This window comes from Orcinus orca, chromosome 18 (genome assembly GCF_937001465.1).
Source record: "Orcinus orca chromosome 18, mOrcOrc1.1, whole genome shotgun sequence".
NCBI lineage: Eukaryota > Metazoa > Chordata > Mammalia > Artiodactyla > Delphinidae > Orcinus > Orcinus orca.
In genome coordinates this window covers 29,674,364-29,699,891 of record NC_064576.1, presented here as the reverse complement: position 1 = coordinate 29,699,891, position 25,528 = coordinate 29,674,364, and the positions used below count along the sequence as shown (strand labels likewise).

Genomic DNA, 25,528 nt, shown 5'->3' with positions numbered 1-25,528 from the left:
AGTCTTGAAACAAAATTAAAATTATTACTAAATTAAATTATTACTGACATTATTACTAAAAACTAAAATTATTACTCAGCCAAGGATATTTTAAACTAATAATTAGACGTGTTATGGAGCCCTGAACAATATCTACTTTTGAGATAAATAATCTGGAAACTTTGTTGATCTATTAAGGCCCTAGAAAGAACCTAGGGGAAACTTTGTTCCTACAAGTCGTTTGAGGAAAACTGATTTCTGAACGATTCTGTTGTGGGGATGGTAATTAATTCACAACAGGAGCTAATGTGGAGGTGCTATGGCCCTCTGTGTCCCATCTTACCTGTGTTTTCTGTTTTGAGACCATATACGTAAAGTGAGCTATAAAAAAAGGCCATAACTGCACTTGAGAAAACTTAGGGTTGTAGAATTGTTTAGAGATAATGCAAAGATGACACATTTAAAAGTAAAAAGATAGATGCAAGTATATAAAAGGAAATATCATGATTAAAACATTTCTGTATGTGAGGTAGTGGGCTGGAAGTTTCACTTTGCAAATTTAGACCTATTCCTATGAAATTATAAATAAGTTTTTTAGGGGGATAGGCGTTTAGGAGATAGTAAACAAATTAATAGCTTAACATATATTGAACTTCCTTTGTGTATGGGGTATGAGATGGTATTGAACGCCTTTTAAAAAGTCTTCTTTATTGAACTTGAATAAAATGCACAAATTTTTAACTGTGCAATTCATTGAGCTTTTTTAGAACATGTTTATTGAGATACAATTCACAGACCATACAGTTCACCCTTTTGAAGCGTACAGTTCATTGGGCTTTAGTGTATTCGCAGGATTGTGCAACCCTCACCCCAGCCTAATGTCAAAACGTTTTCGTCACGCCCGGAGACACCCTATACCCATTAGCACTCACCCATTCTTCCCTTCCCTTAGTCCCTGGCAACCACTAATCTACTCTCTGTTGCTATGGTTTTGCCTTCTCCGGGCATGTCACAGAAATGAATCATAATATGCAGTCCTCTGTGCCTGGTTTCTTTCACTTAGCCTCATGTTTTCTAGGTTTGTCCATGATGTAGATGTATCAGTACTTCATTCCATTTTATGGCTGAATGATATTCCATTGTATGGTTATACCATCTTCTGTTTATTCATTCATCAGTTGATGGATTGATGGGTTATTTTCAGGTTTTTGGCTAACACAATACTGCTATGAAAACTCATACACAGGTTTTTGTGTGAACATGTGTTTTTATTTCTCTTGGGCATGTACCTAGGAATAGGAGTGTAATTATCTCTTTGCTTCCTAGAAATTCACTGTTGAATGGAAGGAAGGCTGACGACTGTGTACCAGAAGGACGACATTGTTAGCTTGCAGTAGGAATCCATCAAGAATCATTTAGGCAGCTCCTGTGTCACAGGTCGCCTCAAGTTCGTCCCATAATGCCAAGCTTACACTGGAGAGTAAAGCATATCCTAGGGGTGTGACTATCCATTTGAAGTTCATGTAAAATAAGTAGTGACTGTCACCTGTAATACAGATACACTATTTCCCACGATGAATGTTTCCCACAGTGATGACTCTCAGTAATTCACCGGGAGGTAAACAGGTTAATTGCTGAGACTTGCTAATGTGTGTGTGTGACATTTCTGCACGAAACAATGATGTCTCTTGAGAACCAATGATTATATTAAGCATTTGAACTCTACTTAAACTATCCTGATAATGGATATTCACGTCTACATGTGCCTTGTGTGCTATTTGTTTAAAAAAACTCCTTGATCGAGGAGCAAACAATAATTTATGTGCTAGACTAGGCTTTTGGTGGACTTTTTTTCCTTTGCAGTATTTTACCTGTTGTCTGCAGCAGCATAAATTTGGAGTCTGAACTTGTATTTATAGACAACATGTACTTTATACTTTATTCTTTAGAAGTAGTTTTGTGATCCTTCGCAGAACAAAGTATAGCTGTAGAGCTCGAGCACATTTTTGTGTGTGATGTTTCTGGTGAATTTAACTAGCTGCCAGTAGGGTTCAGGTTGTCTTGGATTTCGTATGTAGATGAAACCTGGTACGTACATTGTCAGCCCTGGAGCACATCGTTCTTCCCTTGGTTTTATATAGTTCTTTCCAGATGTGGCTTATTAATAGTTGAGGTTCAGCAAAAATAATCGGAGACTCTAAGCTAAAAGTTAGTATCAGGAAGTGGCCACTTCTTCTGGACCAGAAATTATGTTTAAACTCATTCTTTCCCCCCGCCCCCCAAATATCTGAGTGTAGCTGGCATTTGGCCTAATGATGATTAAGAATTTGGAGGGTTTATAAAGACAGTTGGCTTTTAATTATCCAGAACACACTGGGAGCTGTGTACTTTGCTGTTAGTCTTCCCTTCCCGGCTGCGTGAAGACTTGGGAGCCTTCCCAAGAGAAGGGGAAGTGGGGAGGTGTAATTTACACTAGCCGCTAAGACCAAGGGCTTACCATGGGCAGTGGGGTAGAAAATGTTTAGATTTTTGACCACTATGAGACTTTCGGATTCCATTTAGAATTCAGTGATCTGTGCAATTCTAATACCACGATTTTGGAAGACTGTGCGTTGGCTTTGGGTTTGCTATCAAGTGATATTAGCATTGGCAAAAATAGTCCTGGTATATGCCGGGATATTATGTAGTACAATGCCAAGTCTTAAGAGAGGCCAGTGACTTGAGAATTATGTCACTTAAAGCAATGCTGAGTATACAATATAAGTTAACGAAGAACATGCTGTAATTCAGAGGCTTAACCACATTTTAGAGAGATGCCTAGGCTTAAAATGCCATTTTGACCACATATTTCAAAACAGGGTTATTAGACTTTTAAAGAGGAATTTCCAAGAATTGCTTCGTCTTTTTATATTCCTAGCGCCAAGCACCGTGCCAGGTACGTGCATAGCAATTGCCATTACGTGATTTTTGAATGAGTGAATAACCAAATACTTTCTTAGTATCTTAGTTAAAATTAAGAAAGATTATTTAAATGGAAAATTGAATTCCAATGTATTCTTCGGTCTGGAAAAAATTTATGTAGCAAATCAGTGGTGAAATGCTCTCAACTGAGGTTTTCATCTAAGAATATTCCCTTTTAAAAAGGTATATCACTAGAGTGATATGTTTCCATAGACTCTTGTATGTGTTTGTTCTTGAGCTAGTGACAAGACTAGGGTGAGTGATTTTGGGGAACTGAGGCAGGTTCTTCTTCTAAAACACAACCAATCTCCACCCTCCCTACCCCCCATACACTTGAAATTTAACCAGCAGTTTTGCTTTTTGGGGGGTCTTGTTCTTTCTTGCTTCAAATACTTGTAGTGCAAATATTCATCAGAAGAGTAATTAGATTTAACATAAGTGACAAGTACGTGTAAGCCGTATTTCAACCAATGAGAAGTTGGGTAAGACAGTCCTGCCCTTGAGAGTATGCAGAATAGGCTGGGATGGCTGGGAATAGGTTCCTAATTACATTGTCAAGTTCACTCAGCGCTTCCATAGACACTCTCACTGGATGCTCACTGCCTGTTATGTAGGGACTGACCTAGGTCTCAACTCAAGCAAGCATAGTTTTACTCAGTTTCCTCATGTCTAGATGGGGTAAGAGTATCCACCACACAGGGTTGCTGTGAAGATTAAGGGAGATCGTGCACGAAGTAAACAGAGTAAGGGTTAGCTGTCAATCCTGGAACCCCTTTTCTAGCTGAGAAGACTGAGGCCTGGGGAAATTGGGAGACTTCATTATACAAAGGAGTCTGAGACTCCATCTCAGCTTCTCTGACTTCAAATTTTTATTAGTTTAAAAAGGCCACTACCCAGACTCCCAGGTATTGAAACCAAACTTATGGTTACCAAAGGAGATACGTCGGGGGTGGGGTGGGGGGAGAGCTTGGGATGAACATACACACACTACTATGTATAAAATAGGTAACCAACAAAGACCTACTGTATATAGCACAGGGAACTCTACTCAATATTCTGCAATAACCTATATGGGAAAAATATCTGAAAAAGAATGCATACATGTATTCAATATATGTATACTGAATCACTTTGCTGTACACCTGAAACTAACACAACATTGTAAATCAACTGTACTCCAATAAAATTAAAAAAAATAAGATTAAAAGGATAGAGCCCCACCCTTTTTGGAAGAATTGGTTTCTCTAAAATTGTGAATAACCTTTTCAGTAATTTTACTCTGGGCAAGGAAAGAGCTAGAAGGTAGACTTTTTATATTTAAATTATGTTTAGTTTTTACCTAATATTTTCGACTGTGTGCCACAGTCCTTGCATTATAGGTTTTTAGTATGTGTGACCAATGAGATTTGTCAAAGTTATTGAATCTTGAATAATGTATACGTCTCATGGAATTCATCATAAAAATTGGACCTGTTTTGCGGCATCATGGGATGCTGCAAAAAATGAAGTTTGGTGGAAGAAAGGAGAGAAGGGTGTTTTTAATTCTTTGGTGGCTTCTTAGAGACTGAAAACACGACAGCTCCTTGATGTGTGCCGGCCTGGGGGGGAGTCTCTCTGTGGAAACCATGGCCTATAAGGGCTCTCTCGTTGGAAGGTGGGATATACTAGGTTATGTTTCTGAATGAAAATGTTAAAGCAGACCCATTGTTTGTGAATTGCTTCCTGATGTGGTTCCTGTGTTCCCCAGTGCTTTCTGAGGGCAAATATTCCTTGGGGTTTTTTTTTTTTTTTTTTGGCATGACTTTGGTTGAAGTGATTGGCATGATGATCTCCTGTGTGTATCTTAAATGTCCTGATGAAGTAGCTGATCAGTCAATTAGTAACTTAATTTGGAATCAACTATGAGCCCAGTTGAAGCTCATCATCTAGTTTTTTGGCAGCAAACATCCCTTTCCCTCTTTTTTTTTTTTTTTTTTTTTTTGTGGTACGCGGGCCTCTCACTGTTGTGGCTTCTCCTGTTGCGGAGCACAGGCTCCAGACGCGCAGGCTCAGCGGCCATGGCTCAAGGGCCCAGCCACTCTGCGGCATGTGGGATCTTCCCAGACCGGGGCACGAACCTGTGTCCCTTGCATCAGCAGGCGGACTCCCAACCACTGCGCCACCAGGGAAGCCCCCTTTCCCTCTTTTAAAACAAGCTCAAATGGGCACTGTGTTTTTGCACTGTGATTCACACAGAAGTATGGTGGAGAGTGCTTTTGGGATTCGAAACATCTTTTAAATGGCTGCTTAAAAGGAACTGAAAAATTTAAACGAGATGAGGGCCTGCTGACTTGCATTAGTGAGTGTTTTGCTGATAACAGTCTGGTATAAAGCGGTCTTTGAAAAGTTCCCAGAATGTTTGGGGTTTAGGTCATGTGGTTTCTTGGCCAGAATTGGAGCTGAGATGTGAAGTTTTAGAGAAACTTGTTGCTTAGATTGGTGGGAAATCTCCTCCAGTGAGAGGATTTAAATAAAGCTGTGAACCAAACAGTAAAGGGTATGAAGATAATTCCCATTGATATATTAAGTTAATATATTTCATAACAAAAGAAATGGGTTTTTTTGAAATTTGCCAACTTGGCACTTATTGAGGGTGTATTCGGTTGGTAGGTATTTTATTCCACAACATATGCCCTTTGAAAGCTTTGTATCAAGGGCTTCTTTGGAGGCTGCAGGTGGTAGGACGGGTTTGACGGCAGTGTTTGTGCGGTGTGTACTTTTGGCGCGCTGCTCCGCCCTTAACTTGCTCAGGGGGAGTAATTATAACTTCACAGGAAGCATCTCACCCAAGAGCCTCACACTTGGCCCTGTTGCTTCTTAGCTTCTTTCCAACAAGATGGCTGCTCAGCACGCAGGGACACATGGCTGGAAGATGCAGTGGCCTCGACTACAGTGTGTAGTCTTTTTTTTTTTTTTTACTTTTCTTTTTGAAGATATCAAATATTTTCAAATATCATTTGTGGGCTGTGAAGTAGATATGGCAAATACTTCTTTCCCTTTGAAAATCAGGGGACTGAGCAGTAACTTAATAGAAGTGTGTAGAGTGAGATGGGTCCAGGATCAAACCCCAGATGAAATCTGATGTACATCTTAGGTTATTTCAAGTGGTACTGATTTTATTCAACTGCATTAGGAAAATATGGAAAGGGACAAGGAAGAGGGAAGAAAACAAGTTTTTACAGAAGGCAAGGTGTGGCCGTTTGACGACATAGTGATTACTCCTGTTTGTGTTGACTTTTGATAACTCAGTGGGAAACACGTGGTCTCTATTTAGTTCCTGTGAATCACAGCCTCATTACATAAAATGTATCACACCTCAAATAGCTTGCTAATGAGTGAGGTTGAAAATTATTGAAAATCACAATGAGTAATTGTTAGATTAGAACTACCAAACAATTTTTCTTTCAAAATTCTGGAATTTCTTTTAGCGTACTGAATTCTTCAAATACAGATGCATTCACATTTTAAAGTATGATTTCATTTTTTTGAACAAAACAGCCTTCACTCTATTTTGAGGTCCTTTCTAGATCTCTATAATTTTTTTTTTTTTTTTTTACAGTTTCCAGGATATGGAAGGTAGTCTAGTGGAGTTTTATAATGTAACTCAGTTTCTTCCTTTTAAGTAAAAGATGTTACTTCTGGCAACATGGACTTTCTCTTTGCTAAGATGAAACTTTCATTTTCATTCTACAGAGGGATAGTAATAGCTAATTGTGCTAACATTTGTGAATGCTTTTTCTGAATCAGGCAAGTGCTGAGGGCTTCATATGCAGTATCCCATTTAATACTCTGTGCAGCCCTGTGACGTAGGTACTACATCTCTGTTGCATCCCTGAGAAAACAAAGAGGTTAAGCACCCTGTCCAGGGTTATAGGTAGGAAATAGTGCGGCAGGGATTCACAGGCTCTAGAGCCCCACCCTGGCCTCACCTGGCCATGGTAGGTGCCGTGCTCTGTGTTGCTGTGTGTTTCTTAAGGAACGTGGCCCAGGCAGCTGCTATAGACTGAAAATCCCTGCTATGAATTTATGTTCTCTTTTTAGTTTAAAACTCTTGGGAAAACTTTTTTGTTTTAATTTCTTAGGAGAGGTCTTAGATGAGTTTATATTTATATGGATATATAAATTGCTAATTAAAAATTTTAATTTTTAATTAATCAGATAGTTTTCCTTGTTGAGCTTGAGGTAGATAGTATATACAGTATATATATAGTATATACAGTATGAACTGATAGTATATACAGTATGAACATTTTGTAATGTTCATGAAAATGTCAAGAGAAATGCTGAAACCATTAACAGATGAGTTTTCATTTTATTAGCATTTAGAATGCCACTTTATCACACACACACACACACATACACACACACAGTCATTATGTGTTAAGACACAAGTCTGTTTTTTTTCAGGAACATTGAAAAAAAGTTAATTCAACATTTTTTATTTACAGAGTTACCTTTTTAATACCCTTAACAGTGGAGGATTATTTTTGAAGGCACATTGCATGGTAAAATACATTAATTTAAATTAAAAAAGTCTAAACACAGATGGAAGACAACTTAATTTTTTTTTTTTAGTTTAGAAACACTTTGTGTCTGATGCATTTGAAACATTCTCTTACTGAGTGCTTGTAAAATGCTGTAGGTTTTTGGTATCTGTTCCATGTGGATGATTCTATAACTTTCTAGAAAGTTAAACTTTCTGAACCTCAACCTTCGTACTAGTGAAAGGGGGAATAATAAGGATTATTAAACTTGAGGATGTGTGCATTTCATAGATGAGAAAAATTACCTACATGAAAACTGGTGTCCTTCTCTTCCTTTATCCTTTAAATGTAGGAGACACAGGAAATTGACCTAAATCTGATGAACTATAAATTAAATATATAAAAATATAAATTAATATATTTTAAAAAATATATATTAATATATTTATAATTAATATATTTTTAAAAACATTCAAAAGAAGTCAAAACATTCTTTTGAATGTTTTTAAAAATATATTAATTTATATATCTATTGCACAAGAAACACCTGTGGTTACTACAGAATATACATAAGCAAAAAAATACTAAAATCAGCTATAATTCTACCACTTAGAAATAATTACTGTTAATATAGTTATTCTATATTTATTTATATAATGCATACTTATATATGCATATTTATATAATGCATAGAGTTATAGAAATTGGGATCATACTCCATGTACTTTTTGACAAATTGCTTTATAATTAATATGTTCAGTGTTCTCTACAAGTGATAAATCTACTTTTCTGACATGAATTGTAATTTCATGAAGTTTTCTGTTTTATGGTTATATTATAATTTATCTGATTTCTTATTGTTGAGCATTCAGGGTGTTTTAAGTTGTTGCTATTATGTGTAATGCTGTGAAGCAGTTCTTCTACTGATGTCTCTGAGTTCTTGTCCTGTTGACTTAATATAAATTCCTAGATCTGCACATAGTGTGCCCAAGAGAATGTGTGTTTAAGATGTCAGACACGGGCTTCCCTGGTGGCGCAGTGGTTGAGAGTCTGCCTGCTGATGCAGGGGACACGGGTTCATGCCCTGGTCCGGGAAGATCCCACATGCCACGGAGCAGCTGGGCCCGTGAGCCATGGCCGCTGAGCCTGCGCGTCCGGAGCCTCTGCTCCGCAGCGGGAGAGGCCACAACAGTGAGAGGCCTGCGTACCGGAAAAAAAAAAAAAAAAAAAAAAGAGATGTCAGACACATTTTACAAATTGCCTTCAGCAATGGTAGTGTCATTTTATATTATCTTCAGTAGTGTACAGAGCATGCCAGATTCCCATGTCTTCAAAATATAGACTATCACTTAAGAATCTGTTTAGTTTTTACATTCTGTCTTTGTAAATACAGTATAAATGGAGTCTGGTCTTATATCATCATTATTTAGATTTTGATAAGTGTATAGGTACAAGAGTGCATTCATATTTTGACATATGGAGGGAGGTGGTCTGAAATCCGCTACATACGATGATTTTGCCTTTCTGTAGTCTTTTTGGAGAAATGAACCATTCTGGATAGTTGGGTTTTCTAAATATCTCTCTCTATTCCATTATTTCTACTTTGTTAATATTCTGAATCTAACTCAGCTTTTTTGTCTATATGGTGCAGAGGTATTCTTTTTTTTTTAACTTAAAAAAATATTTATTTATTTTTGGCTGTGTTGAGTCTTCGTTGCTGCGCGTGGGCTTTCTCTAGTTGCAGCGAGCGGGGGCTACTCTTCGTTGCTGTGGGCAGGCTTCTCATTGCGGTGGCTTCTGTTGCAGAGCACGGGCTCTAGGCACACGGGCTTAAGTAGTCGTGGCACACAGGCTCAGTAGTTGTGGCTCATGGGCTCTAGAGCGCAGGCTCAGTAGTTGTGGCGCCTGGGCTTAGTTGCTCCGCGGCATGTGCAACTAAGCAGCCCTTAGTTGCTCCAGGGCTCTAACCCATGTCCCCTGCATTGGCAGGTCGATTCTCAACCACTGCGCCACCAGGGAAGCCCCCAGAGGTATTCTTTTGAGGGCTAATTCTTGTGATGTGTTGTCAGCGTGTTACTTGAAGGTTGATGTGTGTATTGAGGTTAAGCATATACCTCTGCGAGCTACCCTCAGGTACCTGATTGCACTGCATCTTGGCCATTATAAGCTAATAAGTCGGTGATATTTACCCTGTTTCAGATGAGCAGACTGGGGTTCATGGAAGCTATTCAACTTGCTTAAGGTCACACAGCTACTAGATAATGAAAGTGGGATTTGAATATATTTTTGTCTGACTTGCGCCCTTTCTCCTTCCATTTCGTCACTTGCTACACTGCCTCTCAACTGGCCCATCCAGTGCTGTTGACTGTCACTCTTTACTGCTCTCCATGTGTCTGTGGGGTCACAGCCCTTCTTCCTTCTAACTCACTGCTTCTAATCTACCTTGATTTGGGAACGTAATCCCTAGATTGTTTCAGTGGTGGGTAATTGAGTATTGGTGGCTCTGAGTGGCTTTCCTAATGACTAGAGAGAATGGGCTTTGACATCTGCTTTGGCCGTTCCTGGGACTTTTTCATGCTTTTTAGCTTTGGGTAGGAGTTCCCAGATAAATGAGATGCTACTGTGTTTTCACTAGCTGGGATTAGTGCTCACCTTGAGTTTGTTTTGGATTTATTTGGGGAAAATTCAAGAGAGTTTGTGCTGCATAGGTTACCTGGGATAATACATGGGCCACTCAAGGTTATCCCTGAAGGAATATACCATTCCATTTGGATGTTTTACTGAACTCTTAAACTCTGTGTTTTACTTACGTGGCTGTGAGCTCCTTGCATTTTTTTTTTAGATCTACACCCAGTATCCAAGTAAGTGCATGTAACGGAGACACTCAGCAGATGTTTAATTCATGCAGCAACATAGCCCTTCTGTAGATTAATGACCTTTGTAGGAAAGGATCTGCTACTTCTTCCTGCTTTTGAGTGTGTCACCTCCTGACACAGGTTCCTGTCCCTGTTTATAGAACCAGCTTATGAGAAACCAACTTTAATTCTAGAAATAGCCATTGTTTTGTCAGTGACCCATTATTATGTGTACCTGTGGCACTGTTGGGTGTTGTGGAAAAGATGCAGAAGACATACAGGGGCTCTAGGTGGACGGTAAAGGTCAGAGTGGTGAGTAAGGACAGCAGGAGCTTTGTAGCTCACCTAGGGTTTAAGATTAGTGACTTCCCAATCAGGTTTCCGAGATCAGATTTCTCCCTGAAGTGGCAGGTGGAGCAAGGCCTCTGCTTATGGGTGGTGGGTCCATCTCTAGGGCGGCTGCTGTCCCAGCTGTTGTGGTACACCTGTCCACACCCTTGGCTGGGGACTCAGTCCCAGGGTATTCCTGGAGCACCTTTTCCCTACATGGCCTCCATTTTCTCTGCTACTCTTGTCCCTATGGAATCCACTTTCCTCCCAACCACTCCACCGTCAGAAGACAGAGGAAGACAGAACTGGTAGACATTTTTTCAGCAGTTTCACTAAGAACATTGGTGGCGGTAATGGTAGATGGGCTGTTCATATGTAAAAGCCTTAAGTGGGGAATTGTCTGTTTAGAGTGTGTACCATCTTCCCTCTCTGTCTTTTCTCTCTCAATGTCAGGATTTAATCTTTTTCTTCCTATTGCAGTAAATAGCTCTTTACACAAATCAGGGCCATTTCATGAATATGTTTAGGGAGAGTCATGCCCTCTGCTATTTAGCTTTGTAATGAAACTTGAGGAATTTAAGGGTGGAATTGAAATTAATGATGTGCGTATACAGTTGGTATTTCAAGGTTTATATCTTAATCTGGTTTTATTTACTCTTAGTAGAGTAGATTGCCCATAGGGCTTCTTTTTTAAATAGAAAATATGCTCGAAATTAAGCTTCTAACTTTTGTTTACCCTCCATAAAATGGTTGCGTCATAGAAACCACTTGTTGTGGGTTTTTCTGTTTAGATTTGTTCATACTAAAATGGTTAACATTCTCTTTATAACATAGAACAGTGCATAGAATTTCCTGTATGGAACAACTTTTGGTGATACATGCACGTTCTCCAAGTATGATATTAGATGCATGTTAATTAATCTGATACTGGATTTGACTTGTGTATAATCCCTGATTTAGAGAAAACTAATACCCAAATATGTCTTTCAGGCAGTGACAGAGAAGAATTTTGAGACAAAGGATTTTCGAGCCTCCCTGGAGAATGGCGTTCTGTTGTGTGAGTAAGTATTTAAAGCATTAAAAAAATAATTCAAAAGCAAAGGGGCGTGTGTGTGCGTGTGTGCGTGCGCGCGTGTGCGTGCGCGCGCCTGTTATGAGGTGTCTTCATCCACCCCCACCCCACATGGCCACCACAGTCACTGATATGTCTTCTTGGTAACAAGTGAGATTTGATCCCTGCAAATTGACACCCTGACAGTACCAGACAGTAGGAAGGGGTTATCGGTCTCTGTATCTAAAGATAACATTGGTGAAATATATATTATTTTAAATTAGTAAACAAGAAAGATTCTGTTATTGATTGATGGGCCAGTAGGGGTGGGTGGTTGAGAAGCAAGCCCTATCACATAGCACCAGCTCTCACTTGCTGTGGAAATTCTAATGTATGGAGTTGCCTGGTGTAGAAGTTAATATAAAGCTTGTTTCCTTCGTCAGTAAACAGTGATGATTGTAGAACAAATTTAGGCTGTAGCAAGTATTTCTTTGAACCTTTAAGTGGAGTCATTACATTACCACAATCAATTTGAGTCACAGGCCAGCCATTCATTCAATTAATATGATATTACTGAGAATCACATCTGAGGCTTTGGTTATCCTAAGTCAGATAGGCTTGTGCCACGATTGATGGTGTGGGACCTACAGTGTATGTTTAGTGTGATGTTTTGTTCCCCACTGGTTGCAGAGTACAGTTAGCCGGGTGGTGACCTTTGGGGGTGAGGGGCAGACAGTCTATGGAACAGAAGAATGCAGTCCTGGGTGAGGGTCCAGGTTGCAGACGTGAGCAAATAAAGTATAAGAATGTACTTGTGTATGTACCCACATTTTTGAAACCACTTAAGTATTCCAATCTAGACACTTATCACATAAGTATTTATGGAATCTGTCCACAAGCAACCACTGGGAGTGTATGTGCTCATACTTAGATGATTTTGATTATCCTTTTAAAGGAAGGTTGTTTGCAGCAAAGATCCGGAGTCAGAGGGCTTAGGTTTGATTCCTTGCTTCATACTTTTGGACATTTGAGCAAGTGACTTAACATCTGAGCCTTATTTTCTCATCTGTAAAGTGGAGATCAGGGTATCTGATCTGCCTAATTCACAAAGGTGCAAAGTTCTATAATACGTATATTAAGGTTTCCATAAACTATCAAACTTTGTATGAATACAAGTTGTTGCTAGGAAGACGGCCATGAAGATAAGTCTTTATCTCATCCGTTCTGTTGATAGGTGTTCACACTTCTTTGTCTTAGAGCAGTGTTATTAAGTCGAATCATATGAAGTGTTGATATTCAACTACGTGTGACCTACAGAAATGTCAATTTCATGTGATTCTACCAATATGTAGTAGGACAGGCATATGAATAAGGGTCACAAGTAAAGTTTAAGGGATGTTTCTTGTCCTTTTCTGATGCCACGTTCAGAGTTGTTGTTGCCAAATAGTGTTTAAACTAATATTAGTAGGTCACGTGGCTAGCTCAATTGGTCACTGATAGGAAATTATCTTGGTTTGCAAATTATATGTTTTATATAGTCTAATGTGTTCAGAAGATGGGGGGAAAAATGGTTGTTAGACACATGTGATCTGAAAAGAACCTTAGCTATGAGTGTAGACTATTTAGAGCTTTGATGCAAATAACTTTGATGTCAGTTTTAAGTCCCATAAGTCAGGATAGGAGTTAGGTGGGCTTATGTAGGCAGTGGGCCTGTGGAGCACAGAGTTGTTTTTAGACATATGAAAGCATGCAACCCAAATAGGTGATCTTTTTAAGAACTCACTTTGTGGTTATATAGTTCCAGTGATGAACTATTACTCAAAATAGTTGTAGGGATCCCCCTTTTGGGGACATAGCCTCCATAACTAGGTCATTAAACATACTTGAGAGTGACACTTAGTGTTTTATTTAAAACGCAATTTATGCAGCAGCCTAAATTACTTGAGGTGATTTCCAAAAACTATATCCAACCTGAGTATATTGTTACCAGGAGGATATTCAGAGTTGATAAAAAACTGTTTTGATCACAGGCAGTACTGTTAGATTAAATATTATAAGTTCTACCTTAATGGTCACAGCAAACATTTAGATGCATGTTTAGAGATATATTAGTTTTTTTTAAATGTCATTTAAATTCACAACTTCCAGAAGCTCATTCTTAGATTGTTTCCTTATTGAAATAACACCAATTTGGGGTTTTGTGCATTACCACCTAAGTCTAATCAATCTATTTAGTACCCAGTATTCTTTATTTTTAGTTTTTAAATTTATTTATCTTTGGCTGTGTTGGGTCTTTGTCCGCTGCGCGCGGACTTTCTCTAGTTGGGGTGAGTGGGGGCTACTCTTCGTTGCGGTGCGCGGGCTTCTCGTTGCAGAGCACAGGCTCTAGGCGCATGGGCTTCAGTAGTTGTGGCATGCAGGCTCAGTAGTTGTGGTTCACAGGCTCTAAAGCTCAGGCTCAGTAGTTGTGGCGCACGGGCTTAGTTGCTCCGCAGCATGTGGGATCTTCCCGGACCAGGGCTTGAACCCATGTCCTCTGCATCGGCAGGCGAATTCTTAACCACTGCACCACCAGGGAAGTCCACCCAGTATTCTTTAAATGAATGTTTCCCAAAAGTAGTGTCAGTAAATATTAAGCTGTGGTAATCAGTAATTTTAGTTTATTATGGGATCCCAAAGTACCGCATGATGTTTGTATTAAAAAAATTTCTTAATGGTGAATTGCATTATTTTTAGCCACTGGTTAATGAAGGCATTTTAATCTAATAGATGTAGTGTTGGAAAAAAGTCCAGGTAACTATATTCTGTGTAAATTTATAGCTAAAGAAAAGCCTAGCTGGTTGGTCTACAAAATGATTAAGCATCATTGTTTGATCACATATGCCTGAGTAGTTATTATGTCTAAGAGGAAAGCAAAACCTGCTGTTCAGAAGCCTGGTATTGTAAACCCTGACTTTTAAATTAGTGGTAAATATAGTAAGCTGTCTGTCTTCGAGAATATCTTGCCCATCTGAGATCTCAAGTTTTAGCTGACTTATGACTTAAAAATAAATTCAGATTTTATAATATTCTATAGGAAAAGGCTGACTTCTCTTTGGTTCACTGCCATAAAAATGACCAATTCTTGTGAAATATAGGGTCTGCTTATTGCCTTTTAAAAATCTCTAGGCATCCTAGTTCATTATCACCATTAAACAGTTTTCTTATTATTTTATTTAGTAATTTCAGCAGTCTTTTATGCTTTAGTAGGAGTTTATCCTTTTTGAACTGGCATTCTGGAATATCAAAGTCAAGAGTTGGAGGAAATGAGCTGATTATAGCTTTTCCCAACTGGCACTATACTGACATTTCAGATAGTTTAAATTGGGTGTAAACGCACTGAGGTTTCAGACAAGATACACATCTGAATAATGAGGGTAGTTATGTGCATTTATTGCCTTTTAATCTGAAGTTAGTATCTGCTGTAAATCATTTTAGTATCATTTAGTTTGATTGACTGTGGGATCCAATCAGTTGAGGGCTAAAGAATACTCCCCCAGTTAAAGTCTGTTGTAGTAATTATTTTACTGTATACCTTAGACATGCAGTCTCTCTTGGCTTTATTAAACAGTGAAATGTGAACGAAATCTAATTTGGTTTTTTTTTCTAATTAGTAAAAGGATTGACAGGAGTCTATAAGGTGATTTCAACTCCTGGTTATAATTTTCTGTGAATTTTATTAATAGTATTCATTCATCTGTCTCCTATCTTCAGTGTTTATTAGGGTTCCTGAAGACTCCCTTACTATATATTTAAAAATATAAGAGATTTGCCACTACATAAGTATCTGCAGTCCTCTCTTGCTCTGTGGTTCTGCAGAATTATATCTCTTTAAATATATTTAGTTGGAGCATATCCAGCTAGTGATTAGTAATTTCATAGTTACTCATCATATGATAGCAATCTTGGAAATATTTAAATGGAAACATTGTTTATTATCTTTATGAAGTAAGAAGATGTATTTGAAGTTAATCTTATTGGGTGTGTCTCTGGTTAGTCAGTCAGTACTTCCCATCCCTGGAATAATGCCAAGTCTTTGCTCTGTCCCAAGTCAGCCATGCAGACGTTTATGCCTTTTTGAACTCACAGCTCACATTTTTGAGGAAACTCTTCTCACACTGGCACCAGGCCTTCCTTTCCATGGCTTGCAGCTTGGAAAGAGTGGAGCAAATAAACATTCACCTACTGGTTTGAGAAAACCTGTTTCTATTTATATCTGCTATGTGAATACTATACTGTCTTCCTGAAACGACTGTAGTATTTTGTTAAAGGTGCATTCAAAAAAAGAAAAAAATTATTAAAAAATACTCCTGTTAATTTACTATGGGATACTCGAGTGATTGTTTTAAGACATCAGACAAGATAGAGACCTTGCCACTTCTCATTCATGCGAGAGGGCTCTGTCCTTTGTTAGAGTTGGAGACTTTCACACACTGAGTGACAGCGACATCAGTGGATTCTTGGGGCTTCTATGCAGAGCTCCGTGTAAAGCTCAGAGGTCCTTCTGTAAGGATGAAGGCTTTTTTCTTAGAGCTCTTACTGGTTTTGAATTTCCTGAGGACAGGTGCGTTCATACAGCTCACCAGCACTAGCAATTGACCCTGATCCCATATTATAGCCATTTAAAATTTAAGTAATAAGAACTATTTTTCTTCACTTAAAGTGGTACAGACTTTGAAGTTTCTATATTATTTGATAATCCAGTAGTTTGCAAAGATGCACGTGTTCAAGTTCATAGAGATAATTAAAATTTTTAAAACTGCTTTCTCTTCATGGCAGTGTTTTATGGTTGCCATCTGTATGCTGTCTTTTTAACCTTCACAGTCAATTTTTTCTGTAATTTTATATCCACATATAGCAAAACGTCATTTTTTTAAAAGTAGTTTTTCAAGTTGAAGGTCAGCTTGGCAAACATCAATTAAAAAATTCACTTCTGTAATGGTAGTCATGTTATACATACAGACTCATTGCAAATTTTGCAGAGGTTTTTTTTTACATTGTGGCCTCAGACTTGAAGGTAGAAAGCTTTGGTCCTGTCTCATGAACTTGCTGGTACCATCTACAGGGCTTTCTCATCCTAAATATAAATTACTAAGAGGAAGGCACACAACATTTCAGTGCTAGGGTCTCTGAGGAAAAAAAAATGAGAATGATGTTCTACTAAAAATAAATAGGAGTAATGTATGTGCTAAATGTGTGTAATATAAACAATTTATATTAAAGTTGATCAGAAAAAAGTTATTTTTGAAGTAGTTTCTTGATGTCATGAAGCCTCTCAGGTAGGTAATGGAAAACCACGTGTTGGCCAGGAAATGGTGAAAGTATAGGAATTCTAGTCGGTGCAATGAGAATTAAGAAAGGGAAATAAATATTGCAAAAGGACAAATATATAATGATATCACATAAATTAAAAGTAGAGTAATTGCCTTATGAGAGACTTAATCTCTAGAATTTTTACTTACCAACAATCATCAGTCAGAAAGTCAGATGAGATCTAAGGGATAAAAGGCAATAGTGAAAAAGTTTAGAGCACAGTTTACTGTTTACTTGAGAGAAATGTGTGAGACTTATATTTTGTATGTTGAAATGTAATGGTAAACTATATGACTTAAGAAATGGAATGAAAAACTGTATTTCCAATAGTTGTCAATTTGTTTATAATTTTAAGCCAATACCCATGTTAAATCTAGTCAGACTTTTCTTAGAATAAATAGGATTTTAACATTCACAGGGAAGAATAAACAGGTGAGAAGAGGAAAAATCCTAAAATTAAAAATTTCTGTGGAATGATACTGTCTCAATATTAGAACAAATGACAGACTTGAGAAAGCACAGTAATTAAAAAATTATGGATTGCTTTATAAATGTACATATTAATGTAATTGGAAGGTCCAAAATACATTCTTATGCATAGGAAGTTGTGATAAAGGACAGATGAGAGAATGGAGAAGAGATGAGTCACTCGATTATTTGTATTGGGGTACATAATTGGCTAAGAAAATTAATTTACAAACTCAGCATATACCACAACTCAACATCAAAAAAACAAACAACCGGGCTTCCCTGGTGGTGCAGTGGTTGAGAGTCCACCTGCCGATGCAGGGGACACGGGTTCGTGCCCCGGTCCAGGAAGATCCCACAGGCCGTGGAGTGGCTGGGCCCTTGAGCCATGGCCGCTGAGCCTGTGCGTCTGGAGCCTGTACTCCGCAGCGGGAGAGGCCACAACAGTGAGAGGCCCGCGTACCGCAAAAAAACAAAACAAACAAACAAATGAAAACAACAACCTGATAAAAAAATGGACAAAGGACCTGAATAGACATTTTTCCAAAGAAGAGAGGCAGATGGCCAATAGACACATGCTTAACATCACTAATCATCAGCGAAATGCAAATCAAAATCTCAGTAAGATACTATCTCACACCTGTCAGAATGACTATTATCAAAAAGACAACAAATAACAAGCGTTGGCGAGGATGTGGAGAAAAGGGAACCCTCGTGCACTGTTGGGGGGAATGTAAATTGGTGCAGCCACTATGGAGAACAGTATGGAGCTTCCTCTAAAAATTAAGAATAGAATTACCATTTAATCCAGCAATTCCACTTCTGGTTATTTTCCCCAAGAAAACGAAAACACTAATTCAAAAAGATATGTGCACCCCTAAGTTCATTGCATCATTATTTACAGTAGCCAAGATATGGAAGCAACCTAAGCACCCATTAAGAGATGAAGGGATGAAGAGGAGGTGGTATATACGCGCAGTAGAATATGACTCTGCCATAAAAAGAATGAAATCTTGCCATTTGTGACAACATAGGTGGAATTAGAGGGTATTATGCTAAGTGAAATGTCAGACAGAGAAAGACAAATACCATGATTCACGTAAATATGGAATCTAAAAACAAAAACAAGTGAACACATACAAAAAAACCAGAAACACAGTCATAGAGAACAAATAGGTGGTTGCCAGAGCGGGGGGATGGGAAATAAGTGAAATAGATGAGAGAGGTTGAGAGGTACAAACTTCAGTTATAAAATAAATGAATCACGGGAGTATAGTCAATAATATTGTAATATCTTTGTATGGTGACAGATGGTAACTAGATTTATCATGGTGATCATTTTGTAATGTATAGAAATATTGGATCATTATGTTATGTACCTGGAACTAACATAGTGTTGTAGGTCAGTTATGCTTCAGTAAAAAAAAACCCAAACCCAAACCTTACGTATACTAGAATATAGCCTGGATTAAAATAATAAAAAACTGAGAAAATAAAATAGAAGAATTAAAAAAATTTTGGAGGCAGTTTAAGATTCTAAGCTTTGAAGGAATAGAAAAAACCCAGAAAAAATAGACTTGAAGTTTTATGAAATAGATAACTCTGGCAAATAACATTCTGGGAAAAATATTTTAAGCAGAATTGGCTTAAATATTATCTGGAGTTCAAATAAACTGGTAAGGTACACGTTTGAAAATCTCAATAGACAAATGAGCAAAGGATGTGACCAAATACTTCATAAATGAAGAAATACTACTGGAAATAAATAGTAAAATCTCTACCTTCAATAGTAAGAAATAATTATGTTAAAATCAGATACGATTTTTAAATTGAACTAGTAGATAATTTAAAATCTGTTAAAAAAAATGATGGCCGTGTTATGGCAAAGTAGTCTATGATATTCTCAAAATGACCAGTTGAGTATAAGCTGGTACAGTGCTGAACAGCAATTTGGCAGTATCTATCAAGTAATTATATGCTAGTTTATTTATTAATATAAACATATATTTATTTATCATAAAGGTTATAAGACTTTCCCCAATAATTCTTTTGTTTTGGACTCTAAGAAAAGACTACAAAATGGGAAAAAGGTATGCATAAAGCCTCTTCATAGTGGAAAATATTAAAAAGAGCTTAACTATCTAACATGTGATACATAAAACATTGGTAAAATTTTTTATATCCCTTTCAAGCAGTGCTTATAAAGCCTGCAGCACTAGGGAGATCACGCAGTAGGGCTGACAGGCAGAGGGAAACAGTGTCGCTGTTTTATCATACCATGAGGTAGACACAGGAATGATACCAGCTGATGCAAAAGTAAATTGGTTCATATTGCCAGGTTCCTTTCCAGACAAGTACCAAGAGCTTGTCACTGATGGTTTTATTTCTAGAAATAGAATATAAGAAATGATAAGGAGCATGGTTAAAGATATACATATAGACATGCATCCAAGCATTTTTACAGTGGCAAAAGTTGGGAAGAACCTAAGTTCGACTGTGAGAATCCTCTGATTTATATGAAGGGATGGAGCAGAAGTTGCGATGTTACTTAGTAGTAAAGAGCAGAACCAGGACAGGAAACCAGAGTCCTCCTGCTAACACGTATGGCTATCGATGTTGTATTGGGAAATGTCCTGTTACTCAGCAAGATCCATTAGTGCCATAATTGATGTTGCCTAGAATAAGAGGACTCTGCTGTCAGACCACTTGAGCTTTGCTGGACTCACTGGAGGATGCTTCAGGCATAACAGTGAAGCTAAACGGAAAGTCCTATCATCATGAAATGATGATTATCAATGCATTGGTACTGACTTGTTGCCGCTTCACTTACTTTCCCATCTTAGCATGTCTTGTTAACCATTTATTTGTGTTGTATCCTAATTCAGCAGTATTCAAAATTACTGCCACAGGAATTCTAGAAATCAAACTTACATGAATTTTACTACCAGTCTTTAAAAATATCAATACTGAAGTAATCATAAAATTCTGTATTGAATGTTTTTTTTTTAGAAGATGTTGGGGGTAGGAGTTTAGTAATTAATTAATTTAGTTTTGCTGTGTTGCATCTTCGTTTCTGTGCGAGGGCTTTCTCTAGTTGTGGCAAGCGGGGGCCACTCTTCATCGCCATGCGCGGGCCTCTCACTATGGCGGCCTCTCTTGTTGCGGAGCACAGGCCCCAGACGCGCAGGCTCAGTAGTTGTGGCTCACGGGCCTAGTTGCTGCGCGGCATGTGGGATCCTCCCAGACCAGGGCTCGAACCCGTGTCTCCTGCATTAGCAGGCAGATTCTCAACCACTGCGCCACCAGGGAAGCCCCTTGAATGTTTTTAAACTTTAAAATTTTAAATTACATATGCTTATTACTTTTTCCATGGATGTGTGATCACTACTCAAGATGGTTTTTATTTTTAAAATATTACAACTTATGAATTTAGCTGTAGATAATTAATTAAAAATATTAGTAAAACATGTACTTATGATAACCATTCTAAATTAATATATCTGGTAGAGAGCTTACTCTCTCTTTTTTCAAAAAATATTTATTTACTTATTATTTATTTATTTATTTATTTAGGCTGCGCCGGGTCCTTGTTGTGGCCCTTGGGATCTTTGTTGGGGATGCGGGCTTCTTAGTTGCGGCATGCACGCGGGATCTAGTTCCCCGACCAGGCATCGAACCTGGGTCCCCTGCATTGGAAGCGTGGAGTATTACCCACTGGACCACCAGGGAGGTCCCTAGAGAGCTTACTCTCTTGATCAGCATTTGACAATCAAGAGAGAACACTGAAGATTGACTTGTTTGGTAACAAAAAATGACAAAGGGGAATAGCACAAAATCATGTCTAGCATTTGAGTGAAACTAAAAAAGTTCTTCTAAATTTATTTCTACAAAGAAGATAGAGATTTTGAATCATTCACAGAAAAATTTCTGCGTTAGAAGTTAGTGGGTTTATAAAATATTTGATGTGCCAGATCCTTCGATAAGTGCTAGGAGATGTGTTTGGAATGAGAGAACATCCTTGCACTTAGCACCTTCACTGGCTGGTTGCTCTGTGGCTGGTCCCAGTGCAGTGCTCTGTCTTTACTTGACATCTGTTTGTTGAGCAGAGTCTGCATCTCAAAGAAACCTAGACAAATGATTGTGTCGAGTAACAGATAAAACAAGGCATTGCTCCTTAATTTGTAAGGAAATGTGTAATATCTTTAGTATATCTTTTAAACAAATATTTAGCTTACTGACAGGAAAAGTTTGACTAATGTGGGGATATATGTTTAGAAAATGCAGCCGAAAGAAAGATATTAAAAATATGTATGTGTGAATGACTAACCAAATACTTATAGGTGAAAAAGTTCACTCTCATTGCATTGATATACTCTTTGATGTCAGTCTTTGTGGTACATTTGGAAAAAATCTTTGGAAATAGGAAGTCAAAAGATGTCTCTCGATTTTCTACGTCTGCTGAAGAGCTTTCTGATAAAGGGGAAATGAGATTTGGCATTTGGAACTAGTTCCTGGAGACCAAGAGACAGAGCATCACATTCTAGTTCTCATTAAAGCCTTTTATAACTGAGCCAGACGCCATATTGAGCTCTATGTGCAGTTTTCTTGGAGTGTTGCCTCTGACTTATATTTAAAGTCAGGTCACATTCACTGGTGACGAGATTTCTGAACAGAGACAACTTCCTAGCATCTGTTATGTAACTCAACTCCCTTGGAGGGAGGGGCAATACATTTTGGGGAGGAGAAGAAGAGGAAATAGATAAAACTGGAGGAAAGAGATTGGGGGGGGGTTGTAGTCCTTTTTGCGGAAGTGCTCTACCATGGGAGATAGCAAGTGACTAGGTGTTTCCTGTTCTGGTTTTCATCTTACTAAAAGAGCACACCCCTGGTATGCTAGCAAAGCACATGGCCATGAGGGAAAGCTTGGGAGAGTCGAGGTATGATTCTATATAGGATTAGAGGGGTGGGGCAAAGGGATGCAGGCAGATAAAGTGGTCCCTTGACTGCCTCTAGTTCCTTGTGTACAGAGGTATCTGGAAAGTTAGCATGTTATATGGTTCTTAAACAGAGCCAGTGACCTGAAGCCAGTGTTGCCTTTAGGAATTCCACATGTGTAATTGAAGAATACTTATTATGCAAAGAAGTTCCATTTGTAAAAGAGAGTAGTATCTCTCTTGTGTGGCACTTGTATTTTATTTGACATAAGACTATGCCCTATTCCTTTAGATAGACTTAAATTTCACAGAATTTTAGATTTTATGAAACCTGTTTTTCTCCCCAGAAGAAACATCCTAGTCTTTCTTTAATTGTATCTGAAAATAATTACTCATGATTCATAATCAGATTGGATGTTCACTATTTGCCAAAACTATATGAGCATTTTCTCCATATTCTAGTGCTTAGAACTGATACCATTTTAACAGTTGACAAAATAAAACAGCATTTTCCTCTAGTGACACTGCTTTTTTTAGAGGGTAGTTTGCATGTTATCCAGAGTGTTGTTTTTCCTTGTGGTTATTTCCATGTTTGTACACATACGAGGAGGTTCAGGAATGGATGCCAATCCATTGGGTGTATGTTGCTTCTAAGTAATAGCTCTGAAACTTTCTGATGAGGGAGGAGTCCATTAACTCACTATTGGGAGATGTCATTTATCTGTGCTGTTTGCTTTACCTCTATCCCTTGCCTCCTTTGGCTGACTTAATTGAGAGTAGGCTGTGTTATTATCCATTCCAGAAACTGTATTAAAAAAAAATTCTCGGGCTTCCCTGGTGGCGCAGTGGTTGAGAGTCTGCCTGCTGATGCAGGGGACACGGGTTCGTGCCTTGGCCCGGGAAGATCCCACATGCCGCGGAGCGGCTGGGCTCGTGAGCCATGGCCACTGAGCCTGCGCGTCCGGAGGCTGTGCTCCGCAGCGGGAGAGGCCACAACAGTGAGAGGCCCAAGTACCGCAAAAAAAAAAAAAAAAAAATTCTCTATTACTAACGCTGTAGTACAAAAATGGTAAGCGAAGTAAACAGATAAATTGAATGATCTGGCCAAAGTTACCGGTGACTCAAGTGGGTGGAGGCGGAATTTATGACACACTTCCTTTAATAAGGACAACTGATGTCAGATTTCCCTGACATTTTATAAGATGCCCCAGCTCATATTGGTGTCTAACTTTTTTTTTTTTTTTTTTTTTTGCGGTACGCGGGCCCCTCCCGCTGCGGAGCACGGGCCCAGGCGCTCCGCGGCATGTGGGATCCTCCCGGACCGGGGCACGAACCCGTGTCCCCTGCATCGGCAGGCGGACTCTCAACCACTGCGCCACCAGGGAAACCCCTATGTCTAACTTTTAATATCACAGAAAGATTACATTTTAAGGTTCAAGTTCCGTAGGAAAGTCACTGTCAAACTAGTGGTCAACAACTGCTATGAATTTCTTGGTTGACGCTATGTTAGAATTATGTTTCTGTTAAGTAATGTTTCAGTTATTTGTACTATGCGTTGCAAGAAGCCACCAGTAATAGAATTCAAGAAATACTTGCTTAATAGGGAACAACTAGAACAATTAAATTGGAAATGTCATTTCTTATAAACCTGCTCAATTCTTTGCTAGCTCTTCAGCTAGTGCTTAAAGAAAAATATTGTGACCATGAGGGAGAAAGCCTTCCTTCCTACGTGATTTTCAGTGCACAAATAAGAAATTAGGAGTCAAAGAGTAACAGTTCTTGGAAATGCTTAAAGTCGAGGGGTGGTTCTGTCATCTATGTTATCTAAAGATCTTTGTGTGAAGAAACTATGAAAACAGAAAAACAGCTTTTGTTCACCAGACTAAACCTTCATAAGCCACTGTTTGGTAATTTTGAATCCTGTTAACAACATTCTGAAGCTTATTAAATTGAGACTTTTGTCTTCTTTATTTTTAGCACACTCAAGTGTATATATAAATCTCTGGAATGTTGAAGGAGTGACATTCCACAAGTGTCAGATTTTTTTTTTTTTCTGTTGCCCATTGTGAAGGGGAGACCAGTAGATTAAGAATGTTTGATTCTTTCTGCTATATTTGCTTTCCTTTTGGAACTCTGTTACAGAATAAAGAATTGTTTTTTTGTGGAAGCATCACTGAATAGGAAAATCATTGTTTCAAATTATAGTTTTCTGGCAGTGATTAATGATTAATTAATGAGGCTAGCTTTACTAGAAAAACATTATTATAATATTAAATTTCTACATGGCTTGGCACTATTATCAGTGCACAGCAACAAAAATATAGAATTCACCATAATCTAGATTTAGAACCAAAAATTGTACTCTTAAGTTTCAGGTGTCAAAGCTGGGCTCTAAAAGTGTTTTAGAATCTAGAGACTTACAAATATCCTTGCAGATTCTGTAATAACAACATAAACTTTTGTTCAGTGTTAGATTCTGAAGTGACTGTTAGCCTATTTTGGGGAGTTCTGGTGCATTTAAATTTTTACCCCGTCATTCCGCAGTGATAACAAAGCAGTCATAGAGTTGAATGAGTTACCAATGGGAAATAGTTGTTATTTGGATGAGTTCCACTGCACCCTTTAAATATGGCAAAGAAAAAAAATATGGTTTGAATCTACCTTTTTAAAACATGGATCAGTTTGAGAAAAAAAAATCAGTAAAAATGATTAATAGAAAAAAGTATTCTTAGGTTGAAGAGAACTATGTTACAATGAAAGAGATTCTTAAACTAACTGTTGAAACAGAATCAAATATTACCTTACTTTAACAAATGTGGAACTATTTTTAAAGGACATGTCTTTGAATGTAGAAGTGTGTCTGTATGTTCTAAGAGGCCCGTGTCACTGTTGTTGGCATTGCTGGTCTCTGTTTCTTGACTTATTTTCTTAGTTGTTTGCTTTCTGTTGGGCTCTTGGACCTGAAGAAAATATTGGGATGGATGAATGACATGTATGATTTTTGAGGATGTTAAAAAGAACACTAAACTAATATTGGCATTCTTGTAACTGTATATGTTGTTTCTTTATTTACTT

The 25,528-nt window shown here is 38.1% G+C and overlaps 1 protein-coding gene across 7 annotated transcripts in view; it reads left to right on the top strand.

The window, feature by feature from the left end:
* Window positions 1-11,638: 11,638 nt before the first annotated feature.
* Window positions 11,639-25,528, top strand: part of LMO7 (LIM domain 7) — a 135,419-nt gene continuing 121,529 nt past the window's right edge. For 3 of the 7 annotated variants that reach the window (XM_012538440.3, XM_049700959.1, XM_033414029.2), the window contains exon 1: window positions 11,639-11,709. The gene's annotated coding sequence lies outside the window, so the exon portion shown is untranslated. The remainder of the gene's footprint in view (window positions 11,710-25,528) is intronic. The other 4 variants (XM_033414041.2, XM_012538441.3, XM_033414040.2 and 1 more) reach the window with 2 other exon arrangements.